The sequence below is a fragment of the Heterodontus francisci genome, chromosome 11 (genome assembly GCF_036365525.1).
Source record: "Heterodontus francisci isolate sHetFra1 chromosome 11, sHetFra1.hap1, whole genome shotgun sequence".
Taxonomy (NCBI): Eukaryota; Metazoa; Chordata; class Chondrichthyes; order Heterodontiformes; family Heterodontidae; genus Heterodontus; species Heterodontus francisci.
Genome location: NC_090381.1, coordinates 47,865,706 through 47,881,494, shown reverse-complemented (window position 1 = coordinate 47,881,494; position 15,789 = coordinate 47,865,706). Strand labels below are relative to the sequence as shown.

The following is a 15,789-nucleotide window of genomic DNA, read 5'->3' as shown; positions in this document are numbered from 1 at the left end:
TGAATCGAGACAGTTCCTCTCCTTGATTTATTTTTATTTTCCCTTGTAGCTCAAATAGTTTATAGTCATTGTCTACTGTGAACAATATCAACAACAACAATAATTTGCATTTATATAGCACATTTAACATAGAAGTGACCTAAATCACCATTGCATCTCCTGATGAAAGACAGCAAAATAAGCCAAAGTTCCTGTTCCTAAGTACTATCGATATGTATTTACTAAAAAGGTGTTTGTGGATGTAGGTAGGGACAGTTTGAGCCAACAGCTCCCATCCATATCCTGCAGACACCCTCTTGTTTAGATACACACATGAAGAATCGCTTCTCGGCCTTTTGGCTAAGATCAAGTGTAGTATCTGTTCTTATCAGTGCTTATTTGATTGAGAAGAGACCATGATCATTGCCTTTTGATCCTGGGGAAGCTTTGAGTAAAATGACTATAACCAATTTTCGAGCTTCGGGCCAGGGAGTGCGCAACACCGTTCGGGTGGTCGTGAAGGACAAGGAAGGAGATGCACCGGTCGATCGCACCTTCTTCATCAAGAAAATTCTCTTCGATTGCTGCGGATTTCAAGCGACGGACGTCTTCTGCCTGCAGGATTTCCCCAGCAGTGGATACTTCGACGTGACGTTCCGGAACGTGGCAGGATGCATCAAGTTCCTGAAGGCGTTCAAGGAGAAAGGAGACCGGGCGCCACTGTCGATCCTCACAGCGGAGCCGCTCTTAACGCTTACGTCACAACGGGACCGGGTGGTGACGATTCACCTCTACAACCCCCATGTTCCGGTGGTGGATGTACTCACCTTTCTCGCCAGGTACGTCGAGGTGGCCGGCAGCAGCACTGATGTCAAGGACCCTTTTGGGATTTGGACCAGCAAGCGGCAGGTCAAGGTGACCTTGAAGGTAGATCCCAGTGGAGCCATCATCCACCCTCCCTCCAGCTTCGCTATCGGGGGAAGTCGAGGCTTCTTGGTCTACGCTGGGCAGCCCAGAGTTTGCCACACCTGTGGCAAATCTGGTCACACGGCAGCCAACTGCAGCACGGTTGTTTGCAAGAACTGCAAGGAGGAAGGCCATCAGACCAAGGACTGTAAGCAGACTAAGTGTTGCAACTTGTGCGGTGCGGCAGGCCATCTCTACAAAACCTGCCCCAAACGCTGCCTCAGTTATGCTCAGGCGGCAAGGTCCAAGGAAAGGCCGGGAGAAGGTTCAACGAAGGCGTCCGGTGTTCGAAAGGAGACCAGAAACCTTCTCCGCAGTGAGGAACTTCAACCTGAGAAGGAGAAGGAAGGGGAGGCAGCTGAAACCAGTGACCCAGCACCTACCCAGGGCCTGGAAACCCCTCCTCCACAGACAGAATCAATGGAGGAGGAGGCAGCAGATGGACAAACAGGTCAGTGGCAAGTGGTCCAGAGGAAAACCACAAAGAAAAAACACCCCAAAGCGGAACAGGCCACCACCCAAACCAGTGGCAAGAGGAGGCTATCTTCTGAATCAGACTGCAACAACTCCTCTTCACTGGACGGGGGAATGCTGGAACGACAGCCCCTTCAAAAGAGGCGGCAGAACTCCGAGATGGATGATAAAGCAGCCCAGCCCCCGGGGACTGGAGGCTGTGATGGGCCCGGCGTGCCCCAACCCCAATGCGCCGCACGTAACGACGTGGCCAACGCATCTCAGCTCCGGGACACCGGGAGAAAAGACACGTCTGGCGCACCTCAGCTCCGGGAAGCCAGGAGCAGTGATGTTTTCAAGGAGGAACAGATGGAAGCAGCTGAGGACAACCCAATCCTCTCTGCCTACAAGAACCCCCCCGATGTCACCCGAGCGGAACAAACACTGCATGAAAAAGCAGGAGGGGTTTCTGAGCCCAACCAACGTGAAACTGCTTGCGCACACGATGCGTATGCAGGAACATCCTGAAGGACTGGGACTAGCAAGGACAAATGGTATGGGAAGCAACAAATAACTTTTTAAAAATGGGTGTAAGAATTGCTTCCATTAATGTGCGTAGCATTAAATCTACTACGCGATGTGTTTCAAACTTGGATTACCTTGCCAAGGTCAAAGCTGACATACTGTTTCTGCAGGAGTGTGGAATACCACACCTCAGCACCTACAGGCAGTGGTCGCGATGGTGGTCCCACGGGCCATCTATCTGGTCGGGGGGTAATGATTGCCGTTCCTCCGGCCTGGGTATTCTGCTGCGGGGAGGTAACTTCACCATCTCCGAAGTTAAGGAGGTGGTGGGCGGTCGCCTCCTCGTAGCAGACGTGATGTACAACAACGCTCCGTTCCGGTTGATCAACGTGTACGCCCCGGTACAATGCAGCGAGCGGCTGACCGTCTTCCAGCAGCTCCCACTGCTGCTGGCAACGTCCAGGCCGGTCATCCTAGGCAGTGACTTCAACTGCATCATCGATGCGGCTGGACGATCCGGCAGTGATGACAGCAAACTGGACGCTACGTCCAGATTCCTAATAGAAACAGTTAAAGATGCCAAACTGCACGACGTCTTCAGCAAACCTGCAGACGGAGCGCAGCGCAGATACACATGGTCAAGATCGGACGGGTCTGCCCGTTCCAGGATTGACTTCCTGTTTGTGTCCCGTGCTGTCACGGTCGGATCCACCGACGTCAAGCCGGTGTTCTTCTCCGACCACTGCCTCTTACTGGCCGACTGTCACTTACAGGATGACCAGCGGGTTGGCAGAGGGACGTGGAAGCTCAATGCTACACTGCTGACCCCAGAGAACGTTGAGGAACTCAAAAGGGATTACAAAGGTTGGAGGACCGTGAAGCCCCTCTTTGAGTCTCCAGTTCACTGGTGGGAAGCGATCAAGGAGAACATCAAGAGGTTCTTCATCCACAAAGGTGTTCAGAGGGCGAGAGAGAGACAGAGGGAAATGTCCCGACTCCAGAAAATTATGCAAAATCTACTCCGGTTGCAGTCAATGGGGGTCGAGGTCAAGGAGGACCTCCAAGAGGTGAAGAGCCAGCAGGCCTCGCTCTTTGCCAAGGAGACCTCCAAGATCATCTTCCGGTCCAGAGTCCGCTCCATCGAGCAGGATGAGACGTGCTCGCGTTACTTCTTCCAAAAGGTACACAGAGAGAGCTCTGTTATCAGCAGCCTGAAGGAAGAAGATGGCTCGGTAACGTCTTCGCAGTCTGACATACTGAGGATCAGCAAATCCTTTTATGCTGGGCTGTATGACGCGAAGCCCACAGACAGCAGAGCCTCCCAGTCCTTCCTGTCATCTATCACAGAGGTCTTAGATGACAGCAGGAGGGAGAGATTGGACAAGCCGCTAACTCTGGACGAGCTGACAAAGGCCGTCGAGTCCTTCGAGACGAGTAAAACTCCCGGGAGCGACGGCTTACCGGTCAAGTTGTACTCGGCCCTGTGGGACTGGGTCGGCCCGGATCTGCTGGAAGTATACAAGAGTATGCTCCTGGCCGGCAGCATGGCAGAATCCATGAGGAAAGGCATCATCACCCTCATTAACAAGCAGAAGGGGGAGAGGGCAGAAATCAGAAATTGGCGGCCCATCTCACTGCTTAATGTTGACTACAAGATTCTGTCCAAAGTCATAGCCAGTTGAGTCAAATCTGCTCTGGAGTTAGTGATTCACCCTGATCAGACCTGTACTGTACCCGGCAGGAAGGTCTCTGATAGTCTCGCGCTACTCAGGGATACGATCGCCTACGTATGGGACAGGAGGGTGGACACCTGCCTCATCAGCCTGGACCAGGAGAAGGCTTTTGACAGGATATCGCACACCTACATGATGGACGTGCCTTCCAAAATGGGGTTTGGGGAGGGAATCTGCAATTGGATCCAACTGCTCTACACAAACATCAGTAGCGCAGTCTCAATCAACGGGTGGGAATCGGAAAGTTTCCCAATCAAATCTGGAGTCAGACAGGGCTGTCCTCTCTCCCCGGTCTTGTTTCTTTGCTGTATTGAACACTTTGCTGAGTCTATTAGGAAGGAGGGGTGACAATCCCAGGCAGCGGAGGCACTCAGGTTAAAACCTCCCTGTACATGGATGACGTCGCCGTCTTCTGCTCGGATCCGCTGTCCGTGCGCAGACTGATGAGCATCTGCGACCAGTTCGAACTGGCCTCGGGAGCCAAAGTTAACCACAGCAAGAGTGAGGCCATGTTCTTTGGGAACTGGGCTGACCGATCCTTTGTCCCCTTCACCGTCAGGTCAGATTACCTGAAGGCGCTGGGGATATGGTTCGGAAGGGCCGGGGCGTGCACCAAAACATGGGAGGAGCGAGTAGCCAAGGTACGACAAAAGTTGGGCATGTGGGGGCAGCAATCTCTCTCCATTGTGGGTAAGAACCTGGTCATCAGGTGCGAGGCGCTCACGTTGTTGCTCTACGTGGCGCAGGTCTGGCCCATACCCCACTCCTGCGCTGTGGCAGTCACCCGAGCCATTTTCCGCTTCATCTGGGGATCTAAAATGGACCGGGTCCGGAGGGACACGATGTTCAAATCTCTGGACAAGGGCGGGAAAAATGTACCCAAGGTGGCCCTCATCCTGATGACCACCTTCGTGTGCGGCTGCATCAAGCTGTGTGTAGATCTCCAGTACGCAAACTCCAAGTGTCACTACGTGCTGAGGTTCTTTCTGTCCCTGGTGTTGCGAAGGATGGGCCTGGTCACATTGCCGCGGAACGCTCCATGCAGTTGGGCCGTGCCGTACCACCTATCCTTCGTGGAGCAGTTTCTGCGGGAAAACACCTTTGACCACCGGTCCATCAGGCAGTGGTCTGCACGGAATGTCCTCAAGGCCCTACGGGAAAAGGAGACGGTGGATCCTGTCGGATGGTTCCCCGAGCAGACCGTCAAAGTCATTTGGCGGAATGCCTCATCACCAGAACTTTCAAACAAGCACCAAGACGTAGCTTGGCTGGTGGTGAGAAGGGCCCTCCCCGTCAGATCCTTCATGCACACCCGAAGTTTCGCCCCCTCCGCACAATGCCCCCGCGGTGGCTGTGGTGGGGAAGAGACGGTCGCCCACCTCCTCCTGGAATGTGTCTTCGCAAAGCAGGTGTGGAAAGAGATGCAGTGGTTCTTGTCGAGGTTCATCCCAAGCAGCTTTGTAACACAGGAGTCTGTGCTCTACGGGCTGTTCCCAGGGACGCACACCGAGACAAACATCAACTGCTGCTGGAGGACTATCAATTCGGTGAAAGACGCCCTTTGGTCTGCCCGAAACTTGCTGGTCTTCCAGCGCAAAGAGTTGTCCACCACCGAATGTTGCAGACTGGCACATTCCAAGGTTCAGGACTACGTGCTGAGGGGTGCACTGAAGCCTGGGGCAGACGCTTGTAAAGGGCTCAATGGGGAAAGACCACAGTGTAAGGTCGTCCCACCAAAGTGAACTGAGGGGCTGGATCCATGGAAAACCCCTCGAACTGTATCCGGAAAATATTTATTTGCTGTAAAATGTACATGGAATAAAAAATAAAATGGAAGGGTGGTGAGGCAACTCACTCCTGTATTGAAGGAAACTGATCACCTTTGCACTCTTTGTATTTTTTGACTTGGTGCTGTTTGGACCTGTTTTGTAATGTATTTTTTACAGATTTTTATGAATAAAATATATTTTGGAAATTAAAAAAAAAACACATGAAGAATGACCATTTGGATAAGATACTGGAAGTCTGCTCATGGCATGTAGCTGTAAGACAGCACAAGTGACTGCCTTCTAGAGTGGACGGCAGAGTAAGAGAAAAAATTGGAAAGAAATGTAGATTTCACTGTCAGCTCTGGAAATATAATTGACTGGTGAAATGACTTGAACTAGCAGAACATAGGAGATAACAGATTATATATTGCCTGTGTAAGTACAGCAGATTACATCTGTCAAAATCTCTATTTCAACAAGAGAATTCTGGTGTAATTTTTAAAAAAAACACAGAGGCAATCAATGTAATGCCTTGCTTTGAAACCTTTCACTTCTGGGCTAAACCCTAAAAGAGGGACAGTATAAAACTGGGTTTGTAGATTAAACTATTATAGCAGAAACAGATCAGAGGAAAGGTATAAATGGGTCATTGTGTTCAGCACTGGCCAATATTAGTATGGTGGGGTTGGCCATGTATGGGGCAAATGACTACGCATTTTGGACTATAATGGATTTTGAGCACAATCCACAGATGACAGACTGCTAGTTGTGCTTGATTTTGTCCTGTGAGCACTTGGGAGGATTCTAATGCATAAAAATTGAGTGCAGAGATGACCTTCATCATCACTGGGAGTGTTATATCTGTGATGGAGTATGACTGGACGTCTGCCTGAATTGCACGGCACAGCTGTCACCATTTGACAACTGAAGGGCTGCCTCCAGATTTACTGTTCTTCAAACAAACTCTGGTACTTCTGGTTTCATTTTATGGCTTGGAGGCGAGTTGACAGGGTGTGGTAAATTCTCCTGTGGTTTAAAGTGACCTACCTTATATTCTTCCTTTATTCACTCTCCTTCTGCAGGAAACTGAAGTACAGTGGGATTCTCATGTGGAACCATATAATGGTACCCGAAATCAAAGTGGAAAGAATTGAGGAATTGAGCTTTAACAAAATCCCTGATTTTGGCCAAGCGTTCTCAACAATGTATTTCCCCTAAAAAGCAAGACGTCTGTGTGCTGTCATGAGCAAGTACTTACCATAATAAATATTAACATTTTCTACACTTGACCTGAAGTGGTCAGGAAGCATAAAATGGGTGGGGGAGTTTAAAACAATGAAAAATGGAAGCTTTAGTGTCCAGAATATAAAGTGTTCCATTCCCCAACACTATCATTCCTCACTTTAACAACATTCACAAAACCTGTTAGTTTCCATTATGTAGGCAATATTGCCTTTTTACAGTTAATTTTGATGTGGACTTTACAGTTGAACAAATCGATCATGTTGCTGCTGTTTGCACCAGACATAGCATGAATTCAAAAGGGCAAAAAATGGTGTGTTTCTGAAAGAGGAGGGTTATAGATATAGCTTTCACATTTCAAAAGCACCTTGTGCATTAGACAGAAGCAACAAACATAAAAACTGAAAATGTTTGAAATACACAGGAGGAGGTCATTCGACGTCTGTGGAGAAAAGGATTGGATGTGTTTGCAGGTCATTTAACACATTCATGCTCTGATTAATGTATCTCTTTTGTCCTCTCTTTGAAATTTTAAAAGTATCTCCCTTTTTAAAGTTCAATTAAGTCAGTTCAGTTATCCCTCTGCATCTTTCTCTTTAAAAGAGTTATTCTCATGTTATGTTTTCATGCAGCATTTCATACACTCAAAGTCTACTTTCCAGAACTCTAGTTTTTAATCCTTTTTTATGATCTGTTCCATTGTCAATTCCACCTGAAAATTGACAACTTCATGAAAATTTAACCCAAATGTTGTCTTACCTCAAGTGGTCACTGCTTCCCTTTGAGTTGAAGTAGATCCAATACTAAATTCCCCTTTGTGGGTTTTTTTTACTGCTGCTTAGGAAAAGAATTCTTGAAGTAATTCAATAAGCTGCCTCACACAAACATGTTGGCCCCACTGTAAGTCCCAAACACAAATCTTTTGTATGCCCTGCCACATCAGTAAATCCAACACCTTGTTTTATTCTGTGATGGCCTGCAACATGTTCCTATCACTGACTTCCCTTCCATAACCACCCTGCCGTCCCCACTCCCATTTATTTATCTTCCAGATCACCCAAAGAGACTATGGCTGCAAAATTTGGTTATGTTGTGCCCATATTTTTGCTGTTATGTGCATGTACTCTGGTGCAACCCGCACCGGGTGCCATTTTGGTAATGGTTTAGTGTGGACATTAGGAGCGTACACCAGAATTATGCAGAGTAGACAGGTCATGACGACAGTCAGCGTGTAATGCTGATTTGATGCTGTAATTTTTGACCTCACCAGTCCAATTAATATCCTTTCTTAACCGAGTACAGCTGAACATGCATTCAGCAGCAGGAAGGACAGCCACTTGGCCTGAAGCATGACCGAGAGATTAAGCAGAGGCAACACAGAGAAGGACAAGCTTCTCACAGAGGGAGTAAAAGGAGGAGGAGAAGGTTTTTTAGCAGAAGGCCTTATCCACCAAGAATTTTCAAGGAGCATTTTGTTTACCTCAATCTAAGCTGGAACAGTGTGTGCATCATCTCTGTTTTATGAAGGAGGTGATCAGGGAAATCTGTCACTTGTTGCTGGCAGACCTGCAGCCTCAGAGCAAGGCGAGAGTAGCATTGCCAATGGCTATGAAGATGACCGTAGCCATGAACTTCACATCAGGATCATTTCAGGCAGGAGCAGACGGCATCTCTAACATCTCCCAGTTTGCCGTCCATTGCTGCATAAGGGAGGTGACGTACGCTCTTTATGTCAGGAGAGGAGAGTTCATAGCATGCTCTCCAGCTAGAGAGAAGCAGGTGGAGCATGTACATGGCTTTGCCGGGATAGCGGGCATTCACCTGTATGATGTGCTGAGCATGGTTACACACCAACTGCACATTCAGGCAGTGTAACGCTTTGAAGTTGCGGTACATCTCTAAATTTAGATTTGGCACCTGTGTGTGCAGTCAATAATACCCTGCTTTCCTGGCAAGATGCCTTTACTCCATGTCAGTCCGCTGTTCCCTCAGTATTTGGGCCACCACGAGTGATAAGAGGGTGATTCCAATGTGAAACCAAACTACACGTGGGCAGCATGTGTATAATGAGAGTCATGCTGCCACACTAAACATTATCAAGCAGACCTTTGGGATGCTCAAGCAACAGTTCCACTGCCTGGATAATTCTAGAGGAGCCCTGCAGTACACACCAACTCAGTGTCACAATTCATTGTGGTTTGCTGTACTGTGCACAACTTCACCATCATGAGGGCATAGGCCTTGCCACCAGGTATACAGTAAGTAACTGAAGAGGAGAAGGAGGAGTAGCAGGATCTCCACCCTGGCCCCGCTGTCTGTGATCAGCTCATCTGACGGTAGTACCAGTGGACATAATCCCAAAATTCCCCATTCCAATATAGTCTTACACTTTATCTTCCCTCTGTCACTGATCATCACTGTGTTGTCTTGGCCACAGTGTTGAAATAAAAGACACTACAAAACAAACATTTCAAACCAACTTTTTAAACAAACCATTCAATATTCCATACAGAAGTCAACTAATCACCCTCTGCATTCCATTTGTGCCTGTCTTGTGGTTGCCTTTGCCTGTCCTAGTGCTCCTACACAGTTCTACCCTAGTGGCTGCAACATGGCTGGTGGAAGGCTGCTGATTTTCAGTGGGGAAGACTGCAGATTGCCTTGGAGGATGACCCTGAGCGGCTCTGGCCTAAGAAGGTGCGGCTTTGAACTGCCCCATCTCGACATGGGCAGCAGCAGTCTGGGCTGGCTGGCTAACAGGTAACAGCAAGGGCACTAGTGGAGTGGCAGTGTTGGGAAGACGAATGCTGTCATCCTGAGAGAGGACAGCAGGTTTGAACTCCATGGTGCCACTACCACTCTCCCAGGCAAGAGCCTCAGCAATCTTAGTCATGTGTTGGAGGAGAGATTGCTGGACTGCTGAGAACCTGCAAGCCTCTTTGAGCACTGGTTTCCATAGACATGAAGGCAGAAATCTGATTTTATGCATGGCAGCAAACTGCGATTGCATGGCAACAAGCTAAAATTGCATGACTTCAGTCTGAGCTTGCAGTGCAGCACTCAGACTTTGGGTGGTTTCTGTTTGTGCTGCAATAGAATCTGAGACCTCAGACTCTGCATCATAGTTGGGTTTTCAGGTGCTTTCATGGAGCTGGCCCACCACTTTCAGCTGGATTATCAGCAGCCTTCCACCAGCCATGTTGCAGCCACTAGAGTAGAACTGTGTAGGAGCACTAGGACAGGCAGAGGCAACCACAAGACAGGCACAAATGGAATGCAGAGGGTGATTAGTTGACTTCTGTATGGAATATTGAATGGGCTCCAAGTTCTGCGCAAAGCCTAGTGCCAAATTGGAGGTAGACATTTCCATGCTCCTTGACTTGACAACAGACTTTCTGGCAGGCCTGCCAATGCACCAAGCATTTTGTTGTCTACTCCCATCAGCCTTTTTCTATACACTGTCTCATTGAAGTCTTCGTCTGAGTCCTATTCATTGGACCCCATGTGCGATCCTGCCCACCGAAGAGCTGGCATCTGGCCTATCCTTTCTTCTTGCCCTGACTGCTGGCTACTCATGCCCGGTGACTCACTGGGCTTGATTTAGTGGAGCCAGCAGGGCTCCCGATGCCAGGCCAAAAAGGTGGTATGAGCCCCCCTGCCCCCCAGCTCCAATTATCGGCGCTCAGGCAATGATCTTTAAGGACCTTTAAGGACGGGAGTCCCGCCTCCAAGAGCTGCCGGCCAGTCAGAGGGCTGGAAGCTCAGTAGTATTGGCAGCACCACTAGGAGCAGTGGCCACTGCCATTACTGCAGGAGGCCTTGGAACCAGGCCCAGCACAAAAGACCCGGACCTCAGGTAAGAGTGATGAGGTTGCCAGAGCCAGTCTGCCTGGCCCTGGTGATGTGGGGGAGGGTGGGTGATGAGTACGGGGTGGGGGGGTTGGGGGCGGTGTTCAGGGAGGTGGGTTGTTTGCCGGCAGGGTCCCTCCTTGGGATTGTCCAAGGAGGAGGCCCCCCCCCGCCAGGCTCACAGGGAGGTTGCCTCATTTTACTGTGCGACCTCCCCACGTAGCGGAGGTCTCCCACCCTTATATCCCACCTGGCTTAAATCCAGTGGCAGCGGGAAAAAGCCCTTAAGTGGCTAGCAATAGGCCACTTAAGTGCCTCAGTTAGCCTCTGGACGGGAAGCCCCCGACTTAACTGCGGTGTGATGGGAAAACAACAGGCACTCCGCCCCCCTCACCCCGCCTCCTACCGCCACAATTCTATGGGCCCCCCCCACCCACTCCTAGCCTGTCTCCCGGGGGCACATGAAATCCAGCCCACCATGTGCAGATCCTGACCCTATGCTATCCTCTAAAGTATGGGCAGTGCCAGTATCTGAGCTGATGGTTGCGAGCGTGAGATCGAGTGACATTGTTTCATCACATTCCTCTTGCACTTCACACTCCTGCACCATTGTCTGGCCTGGTGGCAGTTCTGAAAGGAGAAAGGCACAAGGGTAAGATTGCAGTGAGGATTGCAGGGAAAATAGAAGTCATCGAATAATGGGGTCATAACAGCACAGAAGGAGGCCATTCAGCCCATTGAGTCCATGCTGGCTTTCTGCAGAGTAACCCAACCCATCCCACTCCCCGGCTCTATCCCCACAGCCCTGTAAGTTTATTACCCTCAAGTGCGCATCCAATTTCCTTTTGAAATCATTCATCGTCTTTGCAGGCAACAAGTTCCAGGTCATTACCACTCGCTGTGCAAAAAATCTCTTCCTCACATTCCCCCTGCATCTCTTGCCCAAAACCTTAAATCTGTGTCCCCTAGTCCTTGTACCACCAGCTAATGGGAATAGTTTTTCTTTGTCTACTCTACCCAAACCTATCAGAATCTTGTACACCTCTATCAAATCTCCTCTGTTTTGTGCCAAGGAGAACAACATCAGCTTCTCCAACCCAACCTAGTAGGTAAAATCCTTCATCCCTGGAACCATTCTGGTAAGCCTCCTCTGCACCCTCTCAAGAACCCTCACATCCTTCCTAAAGTGTTGTGAGCAGAATTGGACACAATACTCTAGTTGTGGCCTAACTAGAGCTTTATAAAGGTTCAACATAACTTCACTACTTTTGTACTCTATGTCTCTATTTATTAAGCTCAAGATCCCATATGTTTTGCTAAATACTCTCTCAATATGTTTTGCCACCTTTAAAGATCTATGCACATGAATCCCCAGGTCCCTGTTTAGAATTGTATCATTTGGTCTATATTGCCTCTCCCTATCCCTCCTGTCTAAATGCTTCTTTGTGTTCACTTCAATCTGCCACTTATCTGCCCATTCTGCTCACCTATCTATATCCTGTTGCAGTTGACTTGTACCATCCTCGCTGTTTGCCACACCTCCAAGATTTGGTATCATCAGTAAATTTTGAAATTTTATGCTGTATTCCAAATTCCAAGTCATTTATATATAGCAAAAAAAGCAGTGGTCCCAGTACTGAACCTTGGAGAACGCTGCTGTCTACCATCCTCCAGTCTGAAAAACAACCATTCACCATGACTCACTGTTTTCTGTCCTTAAGCCAATTTTTAAAAATCCAATTGGACTCTGACCCTCATATTCCATGAGGCTCAATTTTGGTAACCAGCCTGTTACAACCAGGTGAGAAAGGGGTCTAGAGGGTCCCTCTTAGTCTTCACCTGGTCTTACCATAACAGGGTTTAATTTTAAACACACCGTATTTTTAGCTCCCCCTTGGTGAAACCCTGTTCACTGCTTTCCAATTACAAGGCAAAGAATCCAGCACAAACAGGTTTTCTTAGGTTTAAAGAAGAAAGGTTGAAATTTATTAAACTTAAGCTCTATTTCGGTTAACACCTACGGATACATGACGCGCCTACAATAGCATGCATACGTGATACACACCTGCAGAAAGAGACAGAACAGAGCAGAAGAAAAATAAAGTGGAAAAGCTTGAGGCAATCTCCGAAGATGGTTTTTCTTCTGGATCTTCGAGTTCACTGTAGTGTCCTTGATTGTAGGTAGATCTTGCTTTTCTTTGGGGCCCAGTATTCTTCTTAAACCTTGTTCGCTGTAGGAGATTTTTTTTCTCTTGGGGTTCATGAGTCTTAAGCGGATTTGGAGTTCCATGAGAAAGAGATGGGAGCAGGCAGGAGAGGCTGTGGCGAGCCAGCCAGGTGAGGTCTTTTCAGTCCAGGAGCAAACAGACATTCTCTGTGGCTAGTTCAAAAGAAAACCCTGAAACCGCCAGTTAGTCATGTGACCAGCTGGTCTGACCAGTCCTGGCCCTTTTGGATTGTATCTTCCTTAGCAAGACCTGGAATGTGCTTCCGCACTTTCGATGTCTGTTAACATGTAAATGTTTTTTTCTAGCCACAGCTGATCTGTTTAACAAGACATTTCCTTGCTCCAACAACAGTTAAAAATTGATATTCATGACAAAATTATTGCACCTCACTCTAGGCGGGTGAGGTCCTAGCATGATACCTCCACACCCAGCGGAATGAAATGCAATTTGAGAAAAGTGCATTTCCTTAAAACAGTTGAGAGAAAATATAAGATATAGAAAAAAAAACATGCATTTCTCTCATTCATTCCCATTCATTCATAAATCCTGAAACTTATTACAGCCTGTCTTTCTTGGTGCCAGTGCTGCTTTAATTGCCCCCTTTTTGCCATCCCAGTAAACATGTGGTTCTTTGGGGAAGTTTTTCTTCAGTTTGCCCATTTCCATGGCTGGCTAGGGTCTTTGAGATGGTTAGGTTTAATGATCCCTAAGCTGGAATTTGTTTTCCTCAGGAGAGTCAGTAGTGGACAGGTCTATCCTGAACTCTCTTTCAGTGCTTTACTGAGTCATGCAAAGGCTTTTGACTTCATGTGATGGGTGGATTGCTCTTTTTCTGACTGTGGGGCAGGATTCTTTGCTAATCTCCCCTTGTCCCAGAGGACACTCCTGCCTACAGGTATTTGTGCAGACTCTACTGCACTCCCCTCTGGCACTTTGATTAGGTGAGGCATCACCCTCATGGTTTCTCTGTCCCCAAGAGGTCTTTCTTTGTCTCAGCAGGTTCCTGTGAATGCTGTTAGCAACTCTGGTGGGTGCTTCTAGTGTCTGCATTTACGTAGGAGGCTGTAGGGTCTAATTTTTCACATTTTCCAGGGTTGGCTGACCGGACAGTAGGGGTTTTCATCCAGGATTCCTGCCGGACTTCCTTTAACCCGCCCTCTTGGTCCCTTTTTCCCCTTCACTGTCTAACCTTTTTCCAGCCATGTGCCTGCCTGTCCCTTTTTGTTCTCAGCAGGGGTCCCTTACAGTTCACCAGCCCTCTGCTGGAGGGTCCTCCTGACAGGACTTAGGGATGCAGGTTTCACTGTAGGTTGGGGTTTCCCCTCAACCTGGCACATGTGGCAACTCCTGAAGTACTCCACCATATCTTTGTGGAGTTTTGGCCAGTCAAACTGCTGTCTTATGCAGGCTTTGTTCTTTCATATACTGGCATGTACAGCTACTGTAGTCTCGTGGGTCCTTCTTAATATTTCTCTCCTGTACCTCTGCGGCACCACTAACTGGTGAACTACTGTCCACTCCTTGCTCTCAGGTCTCTGAGCAGAACTCTATTTCCTCATCAGTACCTCATTCTTTAAATAGTAGCAATCAGGGAATCACTGCTTCACTTTCAGATTGGGCAGCCTGTGCTAACTCTCGCAATACAGGGTCAGCTCACTGAGCCTCACCTGGGGAATATTTATTTAATTCATTCCCTGAGTCTCCTATCTTTCCAAAGAAAGCCTGAGACAGACAGACCTGGTCATCTGCCTGCAGTACCAATTCAGTCTCCTCTGGGGGAGCTGTTTGATCATGACCTGATCCACTACGAATACCAAGACCTGGAATGGGCGGCTTGTCATGAGGAAAGATTGGACAGGCTAGGCTTGTATCTGCTGAAGTTTAGAAGAGTAAGAGGAGACTTAATTGAAAAACAAGATCCTGAGGGGTCTTGACAGGGTGGATGTGGAAAGGATGTTTCCCCTTGTGAGAGAATCTAGAACTAGGGGTCACTGTTTAAAAATAAGGGGTCGCCCATTTAAGACAGAGATGAAGAGAAATGTTTTCTCTCAGACGGTTGTGAGTCTTTGGAATTCTCTTCCTCAAAAGGCAGTGGAAGCAGAGTCTTTGAATATTTTTAAAGCAGAGGTAGATAGAGTCTTGATAAGCAAGGGGGTGGAAGGTTATCGGGGATAGGTGGAAATGTGGAGAAATCAGTTCAGCCATGGACTTATTGAATGGCGGAGCAGGCTTGAAGGGCCAAGTGGCCTACTCCTGCTCCTAATTCATATGAACATTTGTATGTATGTACTACACATTCAGGGAAATTGCAGGGGTCCATCTCCTGCCACTGCCCTGTCTCTCTGACCTCCTGGGGTCTTTCACTACTGGGTGGGCTACCACCTCACCTCTGCCAGATCATTACCTAGGAGCAGGTCAGCCCTGTCCACAGGCAAACTTGGGACAATCCCTACGGTCACCGGTCCCGAAACTAGGTCGCACTCTAGGTGCACCCCAGTGCACATACAGGTACACTCTGCCCTCCAATACCATTCACCATCATTCTTGAGTTCATTACACTCTCTGGGGGAAAGATCAGGCCTTTTCCCAGTAAAAGGGATCTAGTGGCCCTTGTGTCTCTGAGAATTACAATGGGCTTGCTTGCCCCACTCAAGGGGTATGGGGTTACTTTCCCTACTGACACAAAACCCTGTAAACCTTCCGGAATCCTATTCAATTTTCCTGTACTTGCAGGCATAAGCTTCCTGGGTCTCTTACTGCAGTTAAAGCCACAGCTTGTTCTGCTGTGCTTTCCATCAGTTTCCCTTCTGCAGTGAGTGGGTGTACCCTGATTAACCCTATAGGTTTTCCCTTTAATTTCCAGCAGTCAACATTTAAATGCCCTGCTTTATTACAATGAAAGCACACAGGTCTCCAGATCTCACTCTTGCTCACAGCACCTTCCTTTTTGGCTAGAGGAGGGCCTTCTGTGTCTCCTGCTTTCTTTTCTCTCCTAGGACTGCTTGGGCTCCGATCACCTTCCCACCCTTTGTCCTTTTTGGATTT

General features: G+C 48.3%; 1 pseudogene; it reads left to right on the top strand.

The window, feature by feature from the left end:
- The first annotated feature begins 319 nt into the window (after positions 1-319).
- LOC137375536 (U2 spliceosomal RNA) lies at positions 320-428 on the top strand (annotated as a pseudogene).
- Positions 429-15,789: the final 15,361 nt, after the last annotated feature.